This window comes from Apus apus, chromosome 13 (genome assembly GCF_020740795.1).
Source record: "Apus apus isolate bApuApu2 chromosome 13, bApuApu2.pri.cur, whole genome shotgun sequence".
Taxonomy (NCBI): domain Eukaryota; kingdom Metazoa; phylum Chordata; class Aves; order Apodiformes; family Apodidae; genus Apus; species Apus apus.
In genome coordinates this window covers 3,896,427-3,911,045 of record NC_067294.1, presented here as the reverse complement: position 1 = coordinate 3,911,045, position 14,619 = coordinate 3,896,427, and the positions used below count along the sequence as shown (strand labels likewise).

At 37.1% G+C, this 14,619-nt stretch overlaps 1 protein-coding gene across 2 annotated transcripts in view; it reads right to left on the bottom strand.

Moving 5' to 3' along the window:
- SPOCK1 (SPARC (osteonectin), cwcv and kazal like domains proteoglycan 1) overlaps positions 1–14,619 on the bottom strand; it is a 269,899-nt gene that overhangs the window by 236,117 nt on the left and 19,163 nt on the right. The window lies entirely within an intron of this gene.

The following is a 14,619-nucleotide window of genomic DNA, read 5'->3' as shown; positions in this document are numbered from 1 at the left end:
CATAAAACAGCATGACTAGGCTTGGATCTGTGGGTACACAAGAGCCAAACAACACCCTTTAGCTTGCACCAAGTCACTAGATTATATGACTAATAATATAATGATGTATTTATATTTATTCGTTATTTAAAATGCTATAATAAGGTATTCTGAACTAAAAGCAGTGCACCTCATTATAGGAGAGAGAGCAGCCAACTGAAAATCCAGAACTAAAATGAATTCAAGTTTTTCCTTGAACTGTTATTGTTTATTTTTAAGGCATTTTAACTCATTAGACATATTGCAACAGTGATATAGACAGTGCAGAGTCTACCTGTTGAGCTAGTGTGCAGAGTCAAGTCCTGCACTAGTTCAAATGTGAAAGCAGACAAGACTGCACATCTCTGTACACGTGAAAGCAGCAGTATCACAGTCATGGGGCAACTTACTTCCCTGCCTTTTTCTGGTCTGTCTGAAATTTTATAATTGTTTCCTTTTCCTGCTCGCAATAACATTTAGCAATTCTCACACTCCAAGTCTGGGATTTGAGAAAGACATCCTCAATGGGGCCAATTATTTAACAGCAATCACACAGAACAGAACATGTGCAGCTTTGAGGAGCCTGTGATCATGGTTTAAAGTGACTGATACCTTCCTAAAACAATTACATTTATCACTAAATAGAACAAAATGTTACATAACATTATTTCAGAATAATACAATGCAGCGTCATCTAATCTTACATTTCTCTGCTACGCAGCAAAGCTACAGGGCAGTTTTAGTTTACAGTATTTCAGGAAATCCAGTGTTCTTGTGACTATGACTTTTCCCAGAAAGCAGATCTCTGACTATTCCTGTCAGGGTTCAGACCACTATGTACTTTTTATTTCCTTACTTTACTTCAGTTCTCTCCATGTCTACATTCTGCAAACCTTATTGTCTACCCAGGTTTTCAAGTTTTTATCCTCTTATTACCATACTTTTAATATCTTGTTTTCACAGACAGTCAGAATGACTTTATGTCTTAGCATTAACACTTATCAGCTCTCACTTGTTTTTCAGATCACAGTGCGACAACTGTTTCCTCTGGTATTTTCAGGGCTCTTCTACATGAATTCTTTTTTTAACTTCCTCTCTGATACCATGCCATTTAGACGGATAAAGGCTGGGATCTCAGAGTAAGCTTTCAAAGGGTTTCAAATGCCAACTGTCCTTAAAATCAAAGGTTTTTCTAGCAGTTCTGAGCAACAAGTGGGAAAGGAGGGCAATGGGAAAACTGAGTGAATTCCAGACTCATTTGCATGTAGACTCTTCTGGCATTGCTCTCTGTTTCTGTAGTGTTTGCTTTGTTCAACATACCTATTATGAAAGCAGAATATATGGAGACAGTGATCCAATTCTTAACACTACCACACAATCTCCCCTTTAGAACAGGATTGCAATAATTGTCCCCACATGCAGTTAGAATCCATTAAAATATAGACATTTATACGAGTGAAATAATGTGATCAGTAAACAGGATACATTTATTTTCCTCAGCTCTAGGTTTAGTTATAAATATCAGAAGAATTAAGAAATAAAAACAACGGACAAAGGCATTTGATAAGAGTTCCTCCAAAACTGCTTTCTTCTGTTTGTGGGTTGTTGTTGGGTTTGGTTGTTGGGTTGTTTTTTTTTTTACACACTATTTTTTGGGAGCAGCTCTGAGTATATAGAGGAGTATTATTTTTAAAGGCTACTTAGAGTCTATGGAAATATTCCCCCCAGAGGTGTAACTGGGAAAAATAACATTCAATCTTAGGAGTTAAACGGAATCTTTTCTTCCTTAGTTTGCTAAGCCAGCTTGAAATGGTTATGTAAAGAGGATGCACCTGAAAGAACTGCACCACTGTCACGTAAAGAAGGGGGGGGGGGGAGGGAAGACAAGACACCCTAATACTTAAAAGCCACATTTCACATAAGTGACAAGCTTAGAAAATTACAACCACATCCACTGGAAAAGAACACCGTGTCTCTACTCCCACAGAGCACAACTCAGGAGAAGTCACATGCACCACAACTATTCATGCAAGCACTCAGTAAGGACAACAAATTTCAGCTACAAGGGACCATCAATGATTTTTTGTAAGGTAAAACACAGGTTTCATTGGTCATAAATATCCATACTTAGAACACTGTAGCAGGCAGCCCCACCTGATTTCCATTTGGCCCTTAAAAACAGAGTAAGAGAAGAAAATCCACCACAAATCCTTTTGGTTGAATAAGTCTGGATCAGGACATGAATCACAGAATCACCATATTATTCAGGTGGGAAGAGACCACAGGAGGTCTCTGGACCAACCTCCCAGGCAAAGCACAAATACACAACAAATTTCATATGGGTGTTACTGAATCCTCAACATGTGCAGAAATAAGCAGGTTTTTTAGATGAGTTTGTGATGTGGTCTAAATTTTTGGGGCTGCCTTCATAGTCCATTTCTTTAAAAAATATGTCTTGCAGCCATTTTTTCTAGAACTGGTTGTGGACACCTGGGCTCAATCACCTTAGTACCTGTTCCTTACAGGAGTCAGGAACTGTCACTCACTTCTTTGAGAGATGTTCTTCCCCAATTTCAGGAAACAAAATATTTTTTGTCTTTCTAGCTAGCTGCAAAGGTATTATTTCCAAACTACATATGAACTACATATGTCCTGAACTACATAGTAAAATGACGTTGACTGGTCAGGAGATAGTCCTATGTTTACACAGTGGTTTTGGGATTTTCCATATCATAATATGAAAAATATTATAAACCTACTCTTTGTTCAGGTGCAACACAAAGTATAAATTGACCCAGGAGAATAATGTTTATTTCTAATGTTTTATTGATCTTCACTTTTATTTCCCTGAATGCTGCTGAAACATTGGTATAAGCAAAACAGCTTAGAACATGCCCAAAGTCTTAGTGTACTACATTGCATCAACCACGCTGATCAATATTTTCCTTTTAGGCACTGCTGGTAAAGCATGAAGTTACCTTTCAGAAACTTCTGTAACAACTCATTAGGATTAAGAGATATAGGCTGGACTACTATGAATGTTCTTTCATGCCAGTGCACATCAACTTCTCCTATGCTTTCAAAGCATAGATTTTCACACTACCACTTGATGCTCCTTGCTAAGTGATATATACATTAATTTTGATTATGCCCCTTTTCTATGCTAGCAGAAAATCCGTATTAGTCATGAAAAATCTATGTGGTTTCAGAAAAATCAGAAATATACAACAATCAAAAGCATGTCACAATTTCAGGGAAACACAGTTTGTGTTCTCACAGAATTTGGAAAATATCTGGTTTACTTAATTCTGCAGATGCAGGATTATTGGAGTTATATCAGCAGATTTTTGCCTAAGAGCCAAACCTGATTCATCATGACAGTATTCCAGTGTTATGATTTGTGATTCTATTTCATTATTTCAGTGAAGTTACATTGGCTTGAAAACAACAATAGCTAATTAAGCTGAGAATATTTGAACTCCTGTAGACTGGCGTCTATAGAACTGGGTGAATACAGTTCTATACTGTATTCAGTATAGTGAATACAGAGAATACTAAAAAAAAAATAAAATAATAATAATAATCTGTAAATCATTAAGTAAATGCAACAAGAGGAAAATCACATTTTTAAGAACTATCCAAAACCATAATATTTTATTTCCAACACAAGCTACTGTTCAACAGGTATACAAAATCTTTCACTGTGTTCCCAATAATCCAGCCTTTGTCAGCTAATCATCTAAGTCACATGCAACATATTTAAAATAAACACAGAACTATCTGACCCCTTGAAAGACAAATAATCACTAGTTTAGACATGGTCTGGAAACTGATAACTTGTATAAATGGAAAACTATGAATCAAACACAGTTCCACTCAATTTCCTGTAGTAATAATAGAGTAATGCTTAATTCATTAATCACTTGAAAAGACAGTAGTGTTACAAAAGAAATACAAAGGGACGACTGTGCTAATGTTCACCATGGTGTGAGATTTATGTGTTGCCTACACAATAAGCAGCTAGCCAGTAATACTGTCATTTATAAAACTGAACCTTTTTTCTGTCTTGACCTTTTAATTCAACAGCCTGCCCTAGAAATCAAAGCTATAGACCACGTTATTTTTTCTGATCCCTCCACATCTTGGTTTGCTTACAAGTCACAACCCCATCTTTCTATGTTTTAAGCAGTGCCTTGCCAAGGTACCAGTGTCATAGGAGTGTTGGCCATTCATCCACTCACAGTCTCCCCCAACAGCCACTACAATTGGCTCCTGTGTGGTTTAGTGGCAGTTCTGAAGAGCTGGTCAGTATCACTATTTCCATATCTACAGGGTTTCTCGAGTTGTTCTAATTCCTTTTGTAATACTGACTTGGCAGGCTCCCTATGCTGCTTAATTGTCCATTACAGCATTTGTAATAAATGCTCAATAAACACAACATTTCCCACAGGCATCACTGCAAATCTTCCATCGCTCAACAGAATTATCACATAAACAGTAAGATTTGAGTGCAGTGACTTTCAATAACTGAAAGAAAAAAAATAAGTAATTACAGTTGCATGAGGAACATACATAAGTCAAGTAAAATTTAGCTGTCCTCAGATTTGCTTGCAGCTGGGTCAGCAAAGCCTCTACCAGTAGCAGGCTGAAAAAAACAGGCAGAGCAGCTAGAACAGGATCACACTGCAGAGACCTGAATTCTATTCTTGGCACTGTCCTTCACCCAGCCAAGTGTCAAAACCAAAAGCTACATCATCACTCTGCTTCAGATTCCTGAAGTGGAAACATACTTTGTGTCTGCAGAGAAAGCATGAGGTCTAAGAGGAGCGGTCTGCTTTTACTCCAACTTCATTGGGGGTGTTGAGTACATTTTCACTTCTGTTGACATATTAAGACATCTTTACATCACAGGAACAGTGAGAAAGTTTTGTGGTCCTATCCAGGAATAAATCAGAGTGCCCGATTTTCTACTGACTCATTTGGTAAAGGGCAGGGGCACAGCACAGCACAGTGAAAATTAAAATCTGGTTCCAGTTTTTAAATGTCAAGAGGCAGTTCTATGTAAAAGATCAGCCTTGAATTAAAATAATCCTTAGTCTCATATATCAGTGTTTGACCAATTAAATTACATCGTCAACTGGTATCTTCCACAGACTTCTGTGTTTTAATAAGTGTTATTTTCAATGATGTGAATTTAAACACTTATGGTGTCAGGAAGTCAGAAATTTGGAGACGAAAATACCAGCCAAGGGATTTCAAAAGGTAAGTGGATTTTACGTGGAAGGGGTTTGTTTGCCTTCTAGCTTTAGAGCATTTATAGTACATTTTATGTACATTTTAGTACATATTTATGACCATGAGTCAGCAGTGTGCCCTTGTGGCTAAGAAGGCCAATGGCATCCTGGGGTGTATTAGAAAGGGTGTGGTTAGTAGGTCAAGAGAGGTTCTCCTCCCCCTCTATTCTGCATTGGTGAGGCCACATCTGGAATATTGTGTCCAGTTCTGGGCCCCTCAGTTCAAGAAGGACAGGGAAGTGCTTGAAAGAGTCCAGCGCAGAGCCACAAGGATGATTAAGGGAGTGGAACATCTCCCTTATGAGGAAAGGCTGAGGGAGCTGGGTCTCTTTAGTTTGGAGAAAAGGAGACTGAGGGGGGACCTCATCAATGTTTACAAATATGTAAAGGGTGAGTGTCAAGGCGATGGAGTTAAGCTTTTTTCAGTGAAGACCAGTGATAGGACAAGGAGTAATGGATACAAGTTGGAGCATAGGAGGTTTAAGATGAATATCAGGAAAAATTTTTTTACTGTAAGAGTGACAGAGCACTGGAACAGGCTGCCCAGAGAGGTTGTGGAGTCTCCTTCGCTGGAGACATTCAAAACCCGCCTGGACGCCTTCCTGTGTGATGTACTCTAGGTGACCCTGCTCTGGCGGGGGGGTTGGACTAGATGATCTTTCGAGGTCCCTTCCAACCCCTAGGATTCTATGATTCTATGATTACTTACATTTTCAACTATTCCCCAAAATGTTGAAGAAAAAAAATGAACTCTAGATGAGCTGATCTGCCCTCAAGAGCTTGTAACAAGGACCAATTATCTTCAGATATTTGCTAAAACATACAAGACTGATGTTAAGCTACATTTCTCCTTCACATTCGGGTACCAAAGACCAGGTAAGGTCTGCTTAACAGCAGCCCTTATTGTCGTATTCAATGCTAACCCAGTATGGAATGCAGTATCCAAATTCTAATCCAACCCACTGTGTAACAGGACTCTTTATTTAACAAAATGACCACAGGAGTCCTGCAAGGACCCATGTCTGTAAGATGCTCACATCTTTCTTTCTGCCTCACATAATAACAATTAACCTTATCATCATACAGAACTTTGAAAGTATAATAAATAGTGTACTAATTAACAGTGCTAAATTGCTCTCTGAAGGCCCTTGCTCAGTGCTGGGTTCCCCTGGGGCAGTGATAGCAGCACTGTTGGGCTGTTGGCCTTGGATGGATATAACAAACAACGTGTTCCAGGCAGACATGAGCGCCAGGAGCTGACAAGAAGCCAGGCAAGTGTATTAGTGCAGTGACAGAAGCAAGCTGATAAAGCTGACTTCTCAGAGCAGGGATCACCTACACCTCACAGCTTTGAGCTGATCTGAAACAAAGCCAGAGTGACTTCAGATCTGCCCAGAATATACCATGTAAACTGTCCATTTGACAGGCACTAGGGCTCAGATGTCCTAGGCAGAAACTGCTGTTCAGTGAAACCCCCAAAGATCACATCTGAACCTCTTCTCAAAGGAATTTGTATATAACTACTGAAAACAACCTGCAACAGAAACAACCCTTGAACCAGGGATATAAAATGCAGGAATCACCCTTCCAGGTATTGCCTATGTTGCTGTCTGGATTTTCTTTTTTTTTAAATAAAACATTTTTTAAACAAAATAAGAGATTGTAATATAGGAAAATATGTTTAGAAACTTGAGTCTTGGGACAAATAAGTAATGCTTTGGGATTAGTCCAACACAGCTTACATATGGTCACATTAGTTTGGTTTCTCTATTTATTCCTCTCCCAGACTAGTTTTTCCAGTTATGTTAATAAAGCAGTGTAAAAGTTTTTAGGGAAAACATAATTTAACAGAAGAAAGAAAACAAGATACATCAGAAAAAAATATATGAAAAATGTGAACCTATAGCAAAAAGTAATTAAAATTGAACTCAATTATATAAAAGTATTTTTAAAGTTCTAATTGCTATAAATGAGGAAACAATTCATGGTAAAATTCCAATTACAAAAAGGAATTATCTGCTTTCCAGCAGATAGTTTTGTGACATTTATAATACACAAGAAAACATGAAGCTTAATTATTTGAATTTACCAGTGCTACAGATGCTGCACTGAAGCCTAATTAAATAGATCCAGTAAGATTTACAGATGGTAAACTACAAAGTGGGAATTTGCTGATCCATGCATTGTTTTAAAAGGAATTCATAATGACCTCTAAATAAAATGAGAATCAACCTTTATTTTAACATGTTACATTGTGAAAATACACTGCAAATCAAGAAAATATTTTCACCTTGATTTAATGTCCTTAAATCTATCAGAATGAAAAATGGGATATTTTTCTTGGCCCCAGAATACCTCTGTAGGAACACTATCAATTCCCCTTCCTCCTGCCCTTCCCCTCCATGTTCTTTATTTTCTCAAATGATCCAGTACAAGCAGGGCCACAGGTTTTAGAGACGTCCATAGATTCCTCTGTGACTTCCTCTGCCTTTTGAGCTTCCCAAATACATAATTTTCCCCACTATCTACAATTGTAATTAATTAACATAAATTCATAGAGACTTTGCAAGATCATCAGTCTGTGATGAAACAGATTTTTGCCAGAAGTGAAAGGGTATAGCTGCTGCATTCTTGGTAGTTTTCCAAAAATTACGTGGTTTCCCTGAAAAGCATGGTAGAGGAAAATAACCTACTAGATTTCCCAGAATCACTTTCCAAGGACCTCACAGTCCATCAGAGTTTTCTGAGGACGGACCGAGGCAGAAACAATACTCTGTGTTAAGTCTTCAAACTAGAGCTCCTATAATCTTCCAAATATTTGCACTTTACATGCTCTCCAGTAGATGCAAATGAACTGTCTTCCATTAGATACAACCAGTGTTAGTCAACACCACTTACCAAAAATAAATACAGTTCCATGTGATGTCCTTGTCACCTCTCTCAGCCCAAACACATCCAAAACAGAGGGCTCAAAAAACCAAATGGAAAAACAACTAAAAAACCCATACTGAAAACAAACCTACAAAACCAACCAAACAGAAAAACCTACCAAAACACAAACCAAACCAACCAACCAAACAAATCCCGAAACCAAACAAGAAAGAAATGTGAAAAGGGTTTGTGATGATGGCTCAGTTTTAGCCCTTGAATAATGGGGGTCATTGCCTAAACATTCCCAAACTCCATCAGAGCACTCAGGGTTGAATGAAAACTGAATATTCACTCTCTTACTCTTGCTGGCATGTTTAAAATGCTGCCACAAAATTCTTTCAAAATGGAATAAACTTTGTAGGTCCTTGTAGTTTCATTTATTGAACCCTTGGGCTCAGAGTTGTGTCTTGCCAATCTGTGTCTGATGAAAAAAGTTATTACAGCTTTATTGCTGTCTTGGAGTTCCATAAACTTGCAAAGCTCTTGCTGCAATAGCAATCAGTTACGTTTCTCTTCAGCTATAGGTTGTTTCAAATTACCTGGAACGTTGCTTATTATTATGCTATGCATTTGTATTTCTGATGCATGTATTTTCTGCCATAATTTTTTACCACAAACAGTCTTTTGGTACCAGTTTGGATCCCTGTAATGATTCCTAGACAGTATTTTTATTTACATTAACTGCTTATGTTTATGTTATATTTATATTAACTGGTTGATTTATTTTTTGGTGCCTCTCAAGTGAACACACTACAAACCTTGAGATTTTTATCTAGACAGAAGTTTGTTGCTCACGCTCAGGTCTCAGATAAATTCTTTTGCCACTCCAGATGCTTCAGCAAGACACATATTCAAAAAGGGATATCATTAGATTCTCCTTCCATACCACATGTCTCCAGAGTGATGCAATATTCTGCTGGACTAGAAGAAACAGAGGGTACAGAAATCAAGTCCTTGCTGAGCTTGCACAGATTAGCCTCTGTGGAATCAAGGACCTATAAAGGACATTTTTTCAGCCTTTATCCTGCAACTTGCACTAAGCAATACTTGGATCTTGCTTCTGCTTCATTCATTGCTGTTCCTTTCATAAAAAGCTGGCTCTAATTAAGCAACTTGTAGGTCTTTCTAGTTGCATGGCAATAGAGGAAAAAAATACCATAAATGCATAGAGCGGTTTTATTGCTACGATTCTATTACGTTTTGCTTAAACATATCACATTTTAAGATATTTTGCTAAAATGTGATCCAAGATCAATTGTTTGGGACAGGCTACTCCGTACTGCAAAACCTGAAAATATTTAGCACTTCAACCAGAACTATGTTAAGACTTCTGAGCATCAGAAAATGTGAGACGGATGAGTCTGCATGCTTTTGCACCAAGTGTCTCTAGCATTTGCTGTAGAATCAAAGTTAAATTCATTAGGCTGTAGACAGTAAAGAGCTGAATTTTATTGCATATGTTCTATTTCTTGTTGCAGGATGCTCAGTGACTACCACAAGGACTTAACAATTTGCATCAAAGGCATTCTCATCTGAAGTGGATTTCCCCTTTGGGTGTGAACCATGCAGTACACAAGACATGTACATGTTTCTAGATTGTGTGAGAGAACACATTCCACAAGCCACTCCAACTGCTGAATTTAGCTGCAGAACTCTGGACTGACTGAGTTACTGGATCATGGGGTTCTTTCAGTGTGCAGTACCTAAACTGGCTGTGACAGTACACAGACCTCTGTATTGCCTCACACCACAGGAACACTACAAGTCACGACAAGGAAATAACATGTGCCAGATTAAAATGAGAACTGTAGATGACAATAGCCCTGATTTTCTTACTAACTTCTCCAAACACACAAAAATTATTTGGCATCTCTTAGAGGCACCACAGAAAGCTAGCTAAAAAAAAAAAAAGTCCTTCATAATAAAATGCCTAATTTTAACTCTCTACTCAAGCCATGGACAGTTAAGTAGCTACGTTTGATAGAAAAGTGAGTGTTGGCACATAATTAATAATATCTGACAAAATGTTATTTCCAGTATCATCCAGGATAACACATCAACACATCAACAAATACCACAAAATGTTCTCCATGACAAAAGATAACCCATAGGAGGATCCTTTCAAATGCAGAAAATGTTTCCTGTTAACTGACAGCATGGCACTGTATAAGGGGAAGTGTCAGTCGTGCCCTCTTATCTGATGTTTAATGATTATCTACGTACACCAAGAAACCACACAGTAAAATGACCAAGGACAAGTGTATAACAAATCAGTAGCTACCTTAAATCAAAAAGTAATTATATGTAGAGGGAGGAACAAAATGATAAAACAAAACAATGAGGCATTTCAAAACACTGTGGCATCACTCATTAATGTCAACGCTTCAGACTTGATTGGAAAATAGAAATCTCCTTTCATAAATTATTAGGTAGCAATACTACTATGAAACAGGAATTCAAACTAGAGCAAGTATTATATAACCCATAGGGGCAGATCCAGGTAAGAAAAAACAAACAAACAAAACAAACAAACAAAAAAACACAGACACATTTCTACTGTTATTTTTCAGTCTTATCTCCAAGACAGTAACAACATAACTGAGTATACTTGCACATTTCTCACAAGAAAATTTCATGAGAATAATCACTTTTATGAATTGTTGCCATTACAAATTTATGCTTGAGGAATACACCATATATACCTGAAAGTACATAGTTTTATTTCTAGGAAGAGTAGCAGAATACACTTCTACTGTATACATCCAAGTATAACACAACTTAAGGAAACCTGGATGAAAAGCTTCAATTTTGCCATAGCAACCTCTTCAAAGGAAAACTTGGGAGCTCACTATGAAGAATACCAATTCGAACTCTGGCTTTAATATTCTCATCCAGTTGGCATGCAAACTGAAGCAGTACAAAGTACTATATTTGGGGCACTTTAGATGAGTTGTCACATGAAATGCTAACAGTAAAAATTGCCATGTCAAATGCAATGTCATAGGGAATAAAATCAATTAGAGAAGACTGCTTGTATCCAAAATTCCTCTGAAATACAGTAACAGAAAAAAACAGACTAAGTAGAAATACCAGAACTACCTTAGTTTACAGTTGCAAATTTAAGCAGATTAAAACTACTAAATCACAATCAAGGTAACAGCCTTCTCCCTGGCCCCCTTATACAGTTAGTACACATTATAAACAATGAAAAACCTCAAGATAGTTAAGGGTTTGGGGTCCTCCCTGCCTCCCCCCCCCCCTTTATTTTTTTATTTTCTTGTATTTAGAAGTTGTTATTTCCATCAATTTTTAGTTTATACTTTAAGAGTATTGGAAATGACATAGATGAGTACATGCTTAGGGACTCCTCTATTAAGGTGCAGAAAAGAATCCAAGAACTAGTCACTACAGTGATAACTGCTGTTAATAAAGGAGAAACAGCAACTCTAGATGAGAAAGTAATCTGACTTTTTCTGATAGGTTATATTTGAAGGGAAGGGGAGTATTGATCTTCATATCTATTTAGAGCCATGACATGAAAAACAACAAAACACACAAAAATAAAGCAGCTTATTTTATCAGCTGACAGCTTCAAATTGACCCTTCGCTAAAATCTATTTTTTTAGCTTTTGTTCCAAACGGATGAAAGAAAAAACAATACAATAACCAACATCTGCAACTGAGAAACATCTGTCACTTGATAATGATTTGACCATGGCAGGCAACTAAGAACCACCAGTAACAGCTCAAGGGTAAGGCAGCAGTCACAGCTGCAAGGCACGTGCTAAATCTGAGTTCTACTACTGAACAATTTCTAAAGGCCACTTGCAATAGTTTTCCTAGGTTCTGACTTGAAATGATATTTTTGTGCCCACATCTCTAATTTTTTACTTAAGGCTGCTGACATATAGCAAAATACAGTCATGTTGAAGAAAAATAGGTTTATTTTGATAGTATTATTTTCTTGTCTTTGGAAGGGAAGAAGCTTTAAATTAATGTATGAGGTTTAATGCTTTCACTGGGAAAACATGACCCCACTAAAAGTAAATTTGACTGACTTCACTGGGACCACAATTTCAACCCCAAACAACAGACACTTGAAAATTACAAATAACAGCTAGAAGTGGCTAAAAATTGGAAAACATTGGGAGAGTTTCAAGTTGAGGAATGAGCATTTGATTTTATTTTGATCAGCAAAGGGAAGAGAGCTGCACATCAGGTACAGAACCGTTCAATCATGTTCGACCATTAAGGTTAATTTAGTTATGTTTAAAGTGAAAGCTTCAGAGCACCAAAATATCACCAGGCTTCTTGAAAATAATGGCAAATCTCTCCCAGTGACTAATATGTCAGTCCTGCCAGCACTCAGAGTTTAACAATGCTGAAACAGAGAAAGAAAATACCATCACTTTGTCATTTTGAAATGGGTCTACAATAAAAACCATGGAAGTAGGTTCATAGAGAAGTATCAAGCCCACTAAAACAGAAGGCAAGCTCAGCTTCGATAAAAGTTAAGCTTTAAAATACACCTAGTCTCACAGAAAAAAAATACATTTTTTGTTCCATGGAGTAAAATAGAAAATGGCACATTCTGTATGTCCTACAACACTTAGTTGTTTATTTAGAATTGTCAGTAGTTTATACAGCTAATTTTCAGGTCTGCCTGCACCCCCACAGCCTCACACTGTGATTTTGTCAGATACTGACCCTTGCATAGTCAGGCTGGGTTAACTTTTGCATTTAAGACCAGCTGCTACATTTTACCCTGCAGAGAGCTGCACTTCAAAGAGAGGTAAAGCTTTTGGAATTTTATGAAATCTTAGTCACTAGAAGATTTTTCCCAAATCACGTTTTGTAGGATTCAAACATACCTACATCCTTGGTAATGTATGTATGACCTTATGGCATCAAAGTACAGTCACTACAATAAGCACAAAATTTCTGATTTTTTATAATCAAAGTAATCTTATAAGAACTGAATCACTAAATTACTTTTGCAAAATAAATAGCCTTCCAGTGAAAACAAACAGATTTTGAAATCTGCAACCATGCAACTATGTACTGGGGCTCAAATCTCAACCACTAGCTGATCACCACTAAATGCATCACTGAACAACTAAAATGCTATGGAAGACCCTAATTTGGAGCATGCATGCCAGCCAATGGGGTTCTTGATTATAACTCTTGCAAAGCTGAACGCCTACTTCAACATTTGCAGATGTGGAAGCTATAAAAATTCTATCTACATATTTAACAAAAGTTATTTTTATTTTGTTACAATTACCAAAACTAATAATTAATAGTTTTCATATTTACTCCCATTGGAAACAGCACTATGGAGAAGGAAATACAGAGAAGTAGAGATGGATTTGAAAAGACTGCTGCAAGTAAGCTGGTTATAAAACTCCGGTTGCTGTATCTTATTTTATCATACACAAGATAAGGCTCATAAGAAAAATTATCAGAAGGCAACTGAATAGAAAAATAACTTGTACTCAGTTGGCTGATTAAACTAGTAGAAAAGAGAAAGCTTATATTTCTTTTACTTCAAAGTATGAGGAGCCCAATTGCTTGAGCAGCTTACTGGGATCTATGAAAAGTCTCTTGGTTGCATTGGGTCTAAACATAAATTTAAAAATAGGCACATGGTAAAATTGTTGGACAAGCAGAACTCCCTTGAGGAGAAAGGAGAAACCACAGACTTCTATTCCTGTGGTTACAGGATGTGTATACAGCTGAAGTGGAAGGATACAAAAAACTTTAGCAGATTTTCTTTCAGAAAAAACAGAGTGGGACATAAAGAGGCACTGACATGTCCCACATGGAAACTGTTTTGACAGGCGAGTGACCAGATAAGTAGAAACTATGGTTTTACAGGAAGATAAGAGAACCTGGGGGGTTATTATGAATTTCTGAAATATGCTGAAACAATATCTTCAATCTGAACATTACTAAGACTTATCAGGGTGAGCACTTCACAACTTCCTTATAAACAGCAATTTGTTTGAAGCTTCAGGCATGGTGTTGAAACCTAACATACCTAATGCTGTCCAAGTAGTACTTGTGACTACAGAAATTACTTAATGTAATATTGACTTAATCAAAAGGACTTTTTAATTCCATGGTATTTTACATAATAATGTTATGGCTACTATTTTCCAGAGACAGAGTAACAAACTAAATTACTATTTGTAGCACCTATGAAATGCTGGATACTCAGTACAACGTGTTAACCTTGGCTTTCAAGCATGCTTTATACAAAATCTTCACTTTTTACATTAAGTGAATATAGGCGCTTTGGGTTGGTGTCTTTCCTTTGTGCAGCAATCCAAGAGACTTTGTTCAATTTATTTTCAGGGCAGAAAAAATTACACTT